This window comes from Pangasianodon hypophthalmus, chromosome 16 (genome assembly GCF_027358585.1).
Source record: "Pangasianodon hypophthalmus isolate fPanHyp1 chromosome 16, fPanHyp1.pri, whole genome shotgun sequence".
Classification (NCBI taxonomy): Eukaryota; Metazoa; Chordata; class Actinopteri; order Siluriformes; family Pangasiidae; genus Pangasianodon; species Pangasianodon hypophthalmus.
This window is the reverse complement of record NC_069725.1, coordinates 18,808,585-18,822,654: the sequence shown is the minus strand read 5'-3', so window position 1 is coordinate 18,822,654 and position 14,070 is coordinate 18,808,585.

The following is a 14,070-nucleotide window of genomic DNA, read 5'->3' as shown; positions in this document are numbered from 1 at the left end:
TTGCTTAAATTGCTCTTGAGAATTACCTCTCTATGAGGTGGGTGACACCCGGCAAACGTACTTCCATTTACAACATTTTACTTGTGTCGCTGCCAACTTTCCTGCTATTCAGTGCTTATTTGAAGGTTAATGTGGTTTAGTACCTTATGGCCACATGTTGTTATCTAATTTGAGCTAGGGTGCCAGTAGGGTTTAAAATTCAGTTTTAGCTCAAAGTACAAGGATTAAAAGGTTGAGGATGTGCTGCAAAAGAGGAACTAAATTGCTGACAATTTTCAGCTTATGACAAACCGTAACAAGAAGACTGAAGTGTTTGTTTCCGAACGACTCACCAGGGGGCGACCATTGAGAGTCTGATGAATGCAGTGCTGTTCTCGAGAGTTATGGATGGCATGACTCCACGTAAGCCGGCCAAGTTTAACAAAGTGAAACTCCATAACATAATTACTGCAATTAACTGCTAACATGGCCTAACACTGAAACAAATTAATGGTGGTGAACCTCTTGGAGGAAAACAAGGAAGTTACTATAGACCTTCTTAGCACTTCTGAGCTTTCTCTATTGGGAAGTCAAAGTTCTATATTTTTATTTTTAGAATATTTATTATGGTAGTAAAAAATGTTTTTATCACACACTTTGAAGGATTTTAGTAATCATTAGCAAAGTTAGCAATCCAGGTCATTAGCAATCCAAGCCCTACTACAGCGGAAAACATGGAATGTTCTTAGTACAGCTGACATTCATAGTTTACATTCTAAATGTTTCGGAACAGTTTGGATTTATAGGTCAGGGGAACGGCAAGGTGGGAAAGTGAGAATGGAGAAAACTGTAGTGGCAAGGCCAGGTTAGTAAAGAGTATACAGACTGCTAAGAGGCATCCACGAGTGTTTTGGCTTTCATTTCCTGGAACTTGCATGTCACTGAGAGGCGAATCGTTGGCTTCCACACATTGATCTTTTGTTCCATGATTAGGTCCCATTTCCAAGTTTGATTGCTCTTGTTTACAATCCGTTTCCATGTTACATCACACTTTAAGCCCTAAAGCACAACAATCTTAGTCATTTCACCTCTATATCTTTTGTGACCACATTGACCCTCAGTCTAGTACTTAAAATTCAACTAGAGGATTAGTATTAAGACTGGGAGATACAGTGGCTTGCATAAGAATTGACCACCTTTGGTAGTGTTTGTAGTGTGACAACCTGGAAATGAATTTTAGGCAACAATACCTGATAAATACTTATGCAATCACACCTTTTTTAAAATTTGAAAATAATTAAACAAAATTAATCCCTCCCCCACTTCAATATTTTGTTATTTAATGCAGATAATCCCCATTAAGTCCATTTCGGTTCCAGGTTGTAACATTACAACTTGCACAAAATCGAGGGGGGTGAATATTTGTGCAACCCACTGTGTCTCCCAATGACATGCTAATCTCTCATTATCTGAGTTGGAACTCCATCCATGCAAATGTACTGATGCAGGGTAAAATGAAAATGGCAGTGGTTCAATCCTCAGTTTTTGTTGAACACTGCAAGAGCTACAATTAACTCCACATTCTCCAAAAGAACACTGGATGATCATTTTTATGAGTGATATAACACTGGAATTAAGAACTTGGCATGACACTGCTGGCATTGTATTACTTGCAACAGTAGCAATAAGTTAGGAAGCAGAAAGAACTCATCTGCACAGACACAACCTTACCCAATTAATGTTATCTATAAATAATGCCTGTGTGTGTCACAAGTCTGTAAACCGATATGGTAAAGACCATATATCAAGGGTCTTAAAGCAGATATAAATATGCCCAGAGGTTTGCTTCATCACACTCTAACAGATTTGCACACAGCTGGATATGATTTACACCTAATCTCAAGTGTTATCACTAACTGGTCTCCCTGTTGTTTTAGGGCCAAGACAGCAAGACATGGAAGCAATACTGAAGACACATCACTAGAGCAGTATAACTCGATCCGTCCTCAGTGCATTTTACTCAGTGTTTATTGACTGAAAGGTCATTCATTTCCCCCGTGATTATTGGCCACCATTTTAGGGCTACATCCTCACTAACTCTCTATCTTTCTTCAGAGTTCGGTTACTGTGATTCATGAGTGATTAGCCTGGTCCTTTCAGCACTGAACTCCAAACTACAAGCATGACTCATACTGAGTTCCAAATACCGGTCAGAGGAAAGTTTTAATTCCCTGTTTACGCTTGCTGCAAAAGACTGACTAGACATGCTATAATATACCTTTTTTCCATTATTTCTTGGAGTTATTTATTTATTTATTTATTTAAGATTTAGACTGCTTACAAACTACTGTTTTATTTCACTGCCGTGTGAAAACATGATCATTCATTGATTCATTCATTCAATCATCAGTAACCACTTTATCCAGCTCTGGAACACAGGGGTCGAGGTGGGAACACACCGCGGATGGGACACCAGTCCATCACAGGACACCATGTGCACACACACACTCACACATTCATTCACACCCTGGGGCAATTTAGAATAGTCAATTCACCTAACAACATGTTTTTGTGAAGATGGGATGAAACCAGAGAACCTGGGGGAAACCCGCATGGACATGGAGAAAACATGCACAGAAACTCTGTAGAGACAGTAACCTGAGCTCAGGATCGAACCGAGGAGGAGGCAACACTGACCACTGTCCCACAATGTTACCCCACAACATGACCAATGTAGTGTAAGGATGACTTTGCATGAATCAGTTCAGTAGCTTTTTACATGCACATAATAGCAAATCATGGCAAATAGAGGTGCCTTGCCCCTTTCAGAAAGGCCATAATAAGCCAATGAGTTACCAGAGAGATATTATCCATGGTGCTGCAGTGTGCTACATTTGGACCATGTATACACCAACCACCGAGGAGCCTACAACGCTGTAGCCTGCCCCTACTTTGACCAGTCCAACCATCTCTCCATAATTGTCTAACCAGCTTACTGACCACTCCTCAAGCAAGCTGGACCAGTTAGGAAATCAGTCAAAGTGTAGACACAGTAAATTGTCTGGCATGTTTTGATGTTAGGGATGTCTTTTCTGACACCCCATGAGGCTGTCATGTAGCTGACTAGTGTCCTTCTCCCTGATGGGGCACATAGAAGCCAGTGATCCAAGTACGCCAGTATCTTGAGGTCACTGGCCTACAGGGGAGAATAGGCCACTTGCATACATCTCCACACACGCATGACACTAGGGAGAGAATGAAGGTTAGGAATTGGAATTGGAATACCTATCCTCAGAAAACAAACATTAAAAAGAATCTGTCTTCTGGGGTGATGGAGACATGAAAATAAACATGGTGCAGATCCACTGACGTGAGCCAGTCCTGTAGTTGTACTGCATCTGGCACCCTTAACACGTGAAAAAGCAAGGTCTTGAAAAATTTCAACCCTCTCACACCTAGAATTAAAACAAAACCGCCACCTTCTTTTAGAATGTAAGCCAATTAGAACACCTTTCAGGGTGGACAGGTTGACTCAGATGCTTACCAGGCGCCTGAGGGTGTGACTCTCCATGTCTAGGGTTTGTATGAGGCAGGCAGTTCCAGCTTGATCTGACTAGCTACCAGCTGCCAAAACACAGGCCAATCTGGCCAAGCTTGTAGATCAGCCTAGCCAGCTGGTAAGTTATTTTCCAGTTTCTTTATTGGTTAACTAAATTCATCAGTAAATGTTTGAGATCTTTTGCACCTTTACTATGTATATTTTATTTGGGAAAGTGTAAGTGCCTTTTAGAGTAAGGCTTTAAAGGTACATCAATAGTCCTTAAGATTATGTACCTTAAAGGTGAAACATGCATACTCACTCATTCATATTCAGCTTTATGCTCAGAGTTGCAGTGAATCTGGAGTCTATCATGAGCAGAAACTCCTCACAGAGAGTAACCTGAGCTCAGGATCCAACCCAGGGCCCGGGAGCTGTGAGGAGGCAACAATACCTGCTGCACCACCCTACCCCCAAGACACGTACTAAAGGTGCACAATCTGTACCACCCCATGGACAAAGAAAAGTACAGTTTGATACCTTTATTTGTGACAAATAAAGTGTAGATCACTGAGTATCCAAAGAAGTAGTATAGATCAGGACACAAGCATATAAAGCATAAATATCACAGATGGACAGGATGGTGCTACTATATTTGTGTCTTCTAACTTACTAGTTGGCAAAGATGGTCTACCAGCTTGACCAGCTCAGCCTGTGTTTTGCCAGCTGGTAGCTGGTCAGATCATGCTGGATTTTTCAGCAGAATCAGCAGTTTTGGGCGTGAAACAGAATAACACTGCAAAATAATCTGTGAAATAAACATCTGCCATGGATACTACAGAGCAGATAAACTTGTTCTGCTAAATTGTTGTAATTTGACCCATCTGAATTTACAATGGTGATTTGTTTTGGAATTTTGGCACAGCTTGGCTTTTTCCAAACTTCCCAAAAGTATCTTCACCCCTTATGTTTTTCCAACACATTTTCCCATTGAAAAGAATCTCTCACACCTGACTATATACAGTGCAGTTAATAAAACTCTGAACTACTATCCAATCCCATTTGTGTCGGACCATTTGTGTGAATTTAAATCCAACTGCAGCTACGGCTGCATCGCTGCACTCAGATGAACCATCTCTCTTCCAGTAAAAAAGAGAATGGGGTTAGGCCTTGTTACAAGACCAGCTTGCCTTCTGTTTTTGTAGGCTTCAGTGGTTAACTAATAGAGAGTGTTTTCTTGGCACATGGTAAAATACTGTTTGATGTGATGAGTCCCCCAAGAACAAGAAGGAGAGTACTAATATGTGAAGTGCTCCTGCCCACTACATCCCAACTTATATGTAATAACAAGAAATGCTGTTGTATGCTTTAGGTCACCACTATTTGGTTTGAAAACTGATGCAAGGTTTCCAAATGAAAATAAAAATAAATATGCTGGAAATTTTAGTTGGGCTATGAAGTTACTGAGAGCATTGTATTGATTTTCTCCTTTACTGACATTACATATCTTATATTTTATTAAAAAATCTAAGATCAGTGGGAAGTCAGGTCACTACTGACACTCTTAGGAAAGGATTCTTCAAGAGTTCTTTAAGGGGTTCTTTGTATATTTATGAAGCCTCCTTAAAGCGTTCTTAGCCTCCTTAAAGTGTTCTAGTTTGGCATCTACAACTATGAGCCTGTGCCCACTGAAGCCTCCGATTCCTGTTTGTGGGTGACATAGTGGAAACTGATGTGGTCTTGGGCTGTTGTAGCTGATCATCGTGATCAAGGTTCATTGTGTCGTGCATTCTGAGATGCTTTTCTGCTCACCACAGTTGTAAAGAGTGGTTATGTGAGTTACTATATCTTTTCTATATCCTTACTATAGTTACTTCCCATCAGCTCAAACCAGTCTGGCCATTCTCTTCTGACTTCTCTCATCAACAAGTCATTTCCTCCTCTAGAACTGCCGCACACTGTTTTTTTTTTTTTTCCCCCACACTATTCTGTGCAAATGACATAGTCATGTATGCATAAAAAGCCCAGGAAATTTCCAGCAGTTTCTGAAATACTCAAACTAGCTGGCACCAACAACCATGTCACTGTTAAAATTACTGAGATCACATTTTTTCCCATTCTGATGTTTGACGTGAACATTAACTTAAGTTCTTTACCTGTACCTGCATGATTTTATGCATTGTGCTAGTGCTACATGATTGGATGTTAAGTGCATGAATGAGCAGGGGTATGGGTGTTCCTATTAAAGTGGCTGGTCAATGTTTGTGTTTCAGTCAGTCAGTAAGGAGCTGTTAGAGGTTGCATATTGTTGACTTTAATGTTAAAGATATGAGCTGATGTATGTTATCCTGAAGTAACCTTCCATTATGGACTACAGTATTTACAAATCATGGACAATGTTTTCCTAGAAACAGTGAGGACTTTGTTGAGGTATCAAAGAAAGAATAATAATGTTAGCTAGGTGAATGCTATCGATATGACATGCCTGTTGGCTTGGGTTGATGCTATGTTACCTCTAGCTGTCTCTATGTTAAAACTCATCACAGAATATCACTAAAAAGGGTTTATATAGGACGTTGGAGGGATAAAAGCGAAGCAGTGTTTTGTTTGTTTTGTCTGTTTAACACCGTTGTCCTCAAACAAGTGTCCCTTGTCCTTGCATGTAGTGTCTTGATCTGAAGTAGTAGTAGCTTTTTGTTTTTTTTTGTTTTTTTCCACCAATGAAGTAATATGTGCATTTCTGTTTGGATAGTGTTTGTGTTACCTTGTCTGGTCTGGTAGACATTTATGTCTCTGTATCTTCCGTGTTTTGTGTGCGTGTGCGTGTAAGAGGGAGAGAGAGACTTAATTTAGAGACAGATTTAAATGCTGAAGAATTTTCCACCACTCAATAGAACTGATGAAGTCTCTCGGGCGAGTGGTGAAATGTTTTGAAAATCATATTGCAGGTCCAGGTTCCTTGGCTTACTTCTACTGCACATTCAGAATAAATCAAAACCATCATTTCCAAGTACAACCTTCAAAGGGTGCCATTTTGACATGTTTACATGTGGTCGTAAATAACGTATGTTTTTTATGGGGGTCCTGCAGCATCGTGATGATCATGAAAAAAACGTGAAACCTGTGATGCCGTAAGGACATTTTCCTTAATGACTATAAAGGTTACACAAACTGCAGCTTTAATATTAAACATTAAAACAACCTTCTGAGATGGTGATATATTTTGACATTTGAAAAGTATGTGTTCATAAGCACAAACAGAGTATTCAGACACCACAAATTAATAACATTAGTACTTTTTTTTGCAAAACTGTTGTTGACAGTTACAGCTTGGAGATGTCTATGGGAAGAAATAATCAGGTTTTTAAAGCATTGTGTTTCAATTTTGGCCCATTCCTCTTGGCAAATCATCTTCAATTCCCCAAGGTTGTGAGGGCCCCTTCTGACGGACTCACAATTTCACCATCCTCCATAAATCTTCAGTAGGATTCAAGTCAGGAGATTGGCTAGGCCATGCAAGGCCTTCTTGAGTTATTTTGGCTGTATATTTGGGGTTGTTGACTTGTTGAAACGTCCATCTCCCCAGATTCAGTTTCTTGGCCGATGAGATTAAATTCTCCTATTCTTGGCTGATGAAATTAAATTCTAATATGTCCTGGTACATTGCTCTATTCATATTTCCTTAAATGGTATGTAATGCACCAGTACCGTTTGCAGAGAAGCAGCCCCATATCATGATGCTCCCATCTCCGTATTTCACTGTGGGTATGGTGTTCTTGGGATCATGTGCACAACCTTTCTGTCTTCAAAGATGACGTGCTGAATTGTTACTACAGTTCTATTTTTGTTTTCGTCTGTGTAGGCACAGAGATGATTGTGGTGCAGTTTATTGCTCAGTGCTCTTTGTGTAGCTGTTGTTCCTGCTACTTTCAGGTCGTACTGCAACTCTTTTCAACTGACTGCAGGCTTCTATCTTTCCTTCTTTATCATTACAGTAGTTTGAGAGCACAGTGTGAAATCTTGGGTGGTGCACCTGTCCAGGGATGATGGGTTGTGGTTTCATGACTTTTCCTCCTGCATATATTGAACCAGTTTTTCTGACAGATGTTTAAGGTCTTTGCTATGGCTCTGTAGTTTTTTCCATTGGAGTGTTGTTTAACAATGTTTTCTGAAAACTTGCTGCGTGAAACCAACATCTTTTATAAAGACACCTGGGGCAATTTGCATGTGAAAATTTTTTTTGCAGCATTTACATCTAGAATTTATAATATCTGAATACATTTTTCCCTATCAATTTTGATTTTTAAACATATGCTTCTAAATACATACTTTTTTGTTCAAATTTATAAGTAAAAAGTAAAAAGATTGCACATAATGTGTGTAAAAGTGAAGTGGATATATATGCACTTGAATTGTATAAAACTGCATAAATAAAAGTGTCCAAATACTTATTTCTTCTCACTGTGTTTAAAGCAGGTAGTTATTTAATATGGTACTGCAATAATGCAATGCATTGATACAATGTGTTTTCAGAAAATGGACTGCATTAAAAACAGCTGGTTTAGGTATAAGTACATGTATTTACTGGACAGCGGTACAAATAACTCTGTGTGTGTGTGTGTTCTGAGCTAACATGAGCCAACAGCTTTTCCTTGCCCTGAGTCAGAAACATCCTATTTCATAACTCATATTCCTGCTTTCTTCCCCCAGCTGACACCTATTCCCTCTGTAAATCAGAATACACTCCTAACTTTACTCAGTTGTCAACAGTTGTTCAGGATTCTGTGCTAACTTGGCATAACTGAGGGATAAATGTATGGTCTTCATACTCTCCCACCCACCCTGTTCATCTTACGTACATCACATGCCAAAGTAAAACTACATTTTTCTCACACTTCAGTAATCCAATCCTCCTTCAGGATTCACATTAAGTGCTTTAGCCAACATGTCCAGCAGCTGTCTGTTTCTTATGGTCCTGGTTAGTGTCCATCTCGGGTTTCTCACACATTTCCTCATTTTAACACACTGGACACCTAATGCACACACAGCTTTATTAACTCTACTACCTGCTGTTTATTACCTCTGTGTGCCTACTGTGCAAATCTGGTCCTTGTTCTTACAGAAAAGGCACAGGACCTTCACGTGTGAATAATCAAACGATTCACAGTCAAGTTCTTCAGGCACTTTATGTTTCACATATTTTTCACATGTAGTGCATGTGTATTTATTTTCCACTCGTGAATTTTACTTGTGATTTTCATGTGATTGCTTTCATGTGATTCATTTATTTACAAACGTGTTTTTTTTCCCATGATTGATTTCTTTTCACCTATTTTTTTCACATGATTAATTTATTTTCATGTGATTTTTACACGTTATTTATTTTCACATTGGTTTTTACCCATGATCACTTCATTCATTTATATTTACGTGTGATTTTTCCCCCACACATGATTAATTTATTTTGCACAGTTCCTCCCCCATGATTCATTTAATTTTAGCAGATTTTTTCCCCACATGTTTCATGTGATTTTTTCCCCCACATGATTCATTTATTTTCACAACCAAATGTAGGATCTGTGATTTTATTTATCACATATTACTCACATGAAGTCGCATATGCATATACAAGATTCATTTAAACCTAAAAAATGTTGTTTAAGTGTCAAATGCTGATTTTTAAAATTAGAGATGGTGCAAAAAAGAAAAAGGACCCATTCCATAGACTTCCGGGGGCCATAATTTTTTGAAATTGTAATGTACCGATAATGCAGTTTCATAACATTCACCTCCAGTTGAACTATTTATGCTAAGACCTGATAAAGAATCAGCATTTGTAAATCTTATAACTTATGTGGCCATATTTTCACGACTCCATGCCGTAGTGATGGCTTGTTCTCGCTTTCTCCTGCAGCTGAACATGTGAATGAGAACATGTGGAACTGGTAAGAAAGCCAGAATAAGACATTGACATTATGCTGTCTCCAAGTGCTAGATACAAATGACGAAGGGGCAACCTGCAGATTTTTATCAACTTCCACATAGTGTTTTGAATAGATCTGCTAATGTTTTACAGAGATGCATAAACACAGTACTATTGTACTGGCAGCAACCATTACACTCCAAACAGAACTGGAGAATGTCACTGGCGGAAAAAACATGTCAGAAAACATTTGTGTTGTCGTAAATTGAGCTGCAGGTAAGGCTTTGGGTTATTTGCTCCACCCGTCAATGCCAGTTCTTTAAAATGTAGTCTCATTCTTGGCACTAAATGCATTTTATGTCTAAAGGTTTTTTTTTTTTTTTTTTACATACACTATCAGTTCACTGTCTTCTCAGGTGACTCCAACACCAAGAGAGTTACAATATAATTTCCATATCTCACTTTCAGTGTTCTGCCTCCATCTGCTCCAATTCAAATACATACAGAATAACTTCTGTGGGATTTACTATGTACACACAAATCTATATACGCATTCTTAACATCTATGGGCAATCCCATTAGAATGCTTATTAATAACTAATAATTTCCTAATGACATGCTATCATTTAATTGTTTTCACGCATACAGTCTCTTTTATTTCTTCTCATGGACATGTATAGGAGGTCACTGAACCATATTTAATTCAGAATTCATCCCTCCATCCCCCTCAAGTCCTTGTAATCATCCTTTACACCACCAGGCAATTATTTTTCATCCCATAAGCTCAAGAACATTTGCAAGTAATCCTTGCAAATGAGTTGAGTTGAGTTTTGTGAGAATAAAAATGTGTCCTACATGTGTAAAATTAACACGTGGACATAAACCAATCATGTGAAAACAAAATCATACATGAAAATAAATGAATCATGTGAAAAAAAATCACAAGCGAAAGGAAAAAATTGTGAAAAAAAAATCACATCTGACAATAAATGAATCATAAAGGAAATAATGTTAAAATAAATTTGTCATGAAAAAAAGTGAAAATCATAACAAATGCCCTACATGTGCAGAAACCTAGAAAAGTTGACTAGCCGCTTTTTTCCCTCTTTTATTTTCTGTGGGAATAAAATAGGAAAAGCTTTAATCCATCTGTACAGTGACACAATTAACCTTGGCGTAAAAAGCCTTTTATTTTGTTCAACTAGATTCAACTCTGTTACTAAAGGACATTTAATACCTTGCGTTTTTACTGAAATTACATTAAAGACTAATGACCTGTCAGTAAGTATCTTCCGGTGCCTCTTAGTATTCCTTCTATTATAAGCTAATTTACAGACAAGTGATATTTCTCAAGCTTTTAAAAATATTTTAGTAAACTTAGTGTGCACTTCTTGTGACCCCATGTCTGCTTAATAATGTTTATGTAATGTGACTTAATGTGTAATGTGGCACTTTGATTGCATTAAGGTCTCTGTGAATTTCAGCAAACTGGCTACTTCCAGCTGTAGACAAATCAACGCTAATTTTCTTATCTGATACATTTGATACACCATGGTATCTGGTTAGAATATTAGATCTGATTGATCTGCAGTTGGATGTAGCCAGTTTGAGATTCATTGAGGCCACCATTCAGTCAGAGTGCAAGTACGAAGGTCTAGCATGTACTTTACAGCCTGCTGTGTATATTCAGCTCTCATTTCTGTGATTTGTTCCATGTTCGCATTCATAGCATGTAGCTGGGAACAAAAAACAGTTGTGCGCACTTTGCCATGTGTGTTGCACAGATATGGGAAAGAAAATGTCAAAGCTGCTTTGCAACGAGAAGAACCAATGACAATATGTCCAAATATAAATCTTTTTCCTATTTCACATTTCCTGCTCCACCAAGGCTGACTATACACACTCTCTCTCTCTCTCTCCCTTTCTCTCTCTCTCTCTCTCTCTCACACACACACACAAGCACATTAGTCAATGCCAGTCACTAGTACAGCACCTCTCATGGCACACTTAAATGTCTCAATCAGTGTTCGGCACTATGCCTTCTCCTCTGTCTTTCCTTGAGCATGTTTTCACTACTGCGTTCTCAAACCTTCCAAAAAGCTAATGGGAATAATTACAGCAGGCAAAAGGAATGCTCTCTCTCTCTCTCTCTATATATATATATATATTTAATCAACTATATACTCTTTTTCCCATCTTGCCTACAAGAAGGCGCTCACTGCATCTTTCCCACCATATCCAACATTAGCTCTTGTTTGTTAGATTTTTTAGTTAGTTTATTTTTAGTGAGTGATTGCTTAATTCCATGCAATTTAAATGCTCATGCCATCTCATGCAATCTCAGACAGCTCTCCGTTGGCAGCGTTGACCTTCTGATTACCCGATTCTTATAAATGGTCCTTGAAAAGAATGTGAAAAACAAAATCGCCTTGAAATTTGCCTTTAAAAAGAAGATTTATAATGCCTTCATTGGTAGTGTTTTTCTCTATCTATCTCTCCGTCCTCCTCCATGTCGCCTCTTAATACAATGAGAAACTAATGAAAAACATTCGCTCTTGTGCCCTGCGCCGAGGAATCCATCACATCTAGTTAAGGCCAATATTAATTGTTCCCATATTACACATGAGATCATGGTGACCACCTCAATATTTATTAATACGAAAATACGAAACTAATGTGTTCTGCCTTTCCTCTAGGCATGCTGGCGTTTCTTAATCATCAGTGCTTTGAATCACATAGTCAGGAGTTCCGTCTACATCTTCGATCCATTCTGATGCATAATGACCATTAATTGTGGCGGGACTTTGTGACATCAGAGAAAAAAGAAATGCTCACAGGATGCACGTGATACTGATGTAAATGTTTAACACTACATCATACTGTATAAACATGTCCTTAAATTTCTATTATATTCTCAGTACCTTTACACACCTTCATACTCACGCACACACACATCAGTCATGCCAGACATGACCATGCTGACATGCTGACATGGAAACACACCACAAGGCTCCCTCTCTTGTCTCGTCTGCCCATCACAGAGACCCATTCACCTCCCTCCTTCACTCTTCCTGTACCTTTCACTCATCCCTCGCTCATACACTGAGCCTTCTTTCACCCACAATTTTCCATATTCTGCAGACAAATAAACATCTTTGTCAGCATCCTATTTGCACGGTGACGTCAGCTCTTGCTCTTACGCCCTAAACGCATGTAAACACAAGTACATGGCTGAATGCGGTTCACATAAAATCTTCTTTCTGGCATGGCTCTAATAAAGACATATCTTTAACTGTACAATCAGTAGTACTTGGATCAATGACATAATGCTCTTTTTTGTGTCTGCATCCCTTAACATCATAAAAAACCATAAAACATAAAAACATAAAAAAGCTGTTTGCTATAGAAACTTGAATGCATTTACTTGAATGCATCTCTTCCTTGAAAGGGATTTTTTTTTTATTTCTGTTAGAAAATAATTTAAAAAAGGTTTATGCCTTAAATTCTTAAATTTTCAAATTTTTCTTAGTAAGAATGGTTTGGCAAATATTCTACTATTACAAAAAAAAATCATACATATATGTTGTTTTAAAATGTCGTTATTATTATTTGCATAACTTTTGCCTATAAAATTTGTTTCCATGGTGTAACTAAATTTCAGAAAGCCATTATGTTATCATGTGACCAGAAAACCATGTGCCTTTTTTGTATATATCAGATCATTTACATTAAGTGATGTATATGATTTTAAATGATGTGACACCAGGAAATGTTTAAAAAACAACACTTGTAGCTGTACGATATGAACACAATGCCAACATTAATCAAGCTATATTATATTCTATAATTAAAAGTGTTATAACTGCCATCACAAAAGTAAAATAACTTTGATAGTGGAGCCAAGAATAACTGCAGAATACAAACAAAACTAACGCTTGCTTCTTTTTGCAAGGACAGGATATAAATTAACCCTGGTTATGTCTTCTCCCAGAGAACGTCACCATATCAACGATTGCACGTTTTTTTAATCCATTTATGTGGAGAATCCACAATACAAGTCTTTGTGTAACTATAGAAACAATAAAATTTTAGAAAGAGCACATTAAAATTAACCTGTGATTTGCCTTGCAATTGGTGGAACTGTCACAGAAAATTAATTAACACCTTCTGACCAATCAGGTTCAAGCATTCAAAAGCACTGTGATATAATTATATATAATTACAGTCAATTACAGTATGATGGTAGATTGTAACACTGAAAACATTTGACTTCACCTAATACAGTAGGTGTATTTGGTTTTAGTCATTTGGTATAAACACAATTTTTACTCAAAAATGAATAATATATATAAAAAAAGAAGTATTATAAAACAAAATTCTAACCTCCATTTTACCACCACCAAATGACCATAGTTTGGTGGCATTTATTTTAGATAAAATGGCGGCTAATGTGTGTTTTTACATATTCAGTGCATGAAAAATATGTACATTTTCAGGCTATTACCTGCGAGATTCTGTTGAAAATCATGTACATGATATAAAAACAACATAAGAAACTAACATGAACTCAAAGACCATTGGCCAGAAATTTTTTCTCAAAATATCTTTTATCCTTTTTGAAAAATATAAT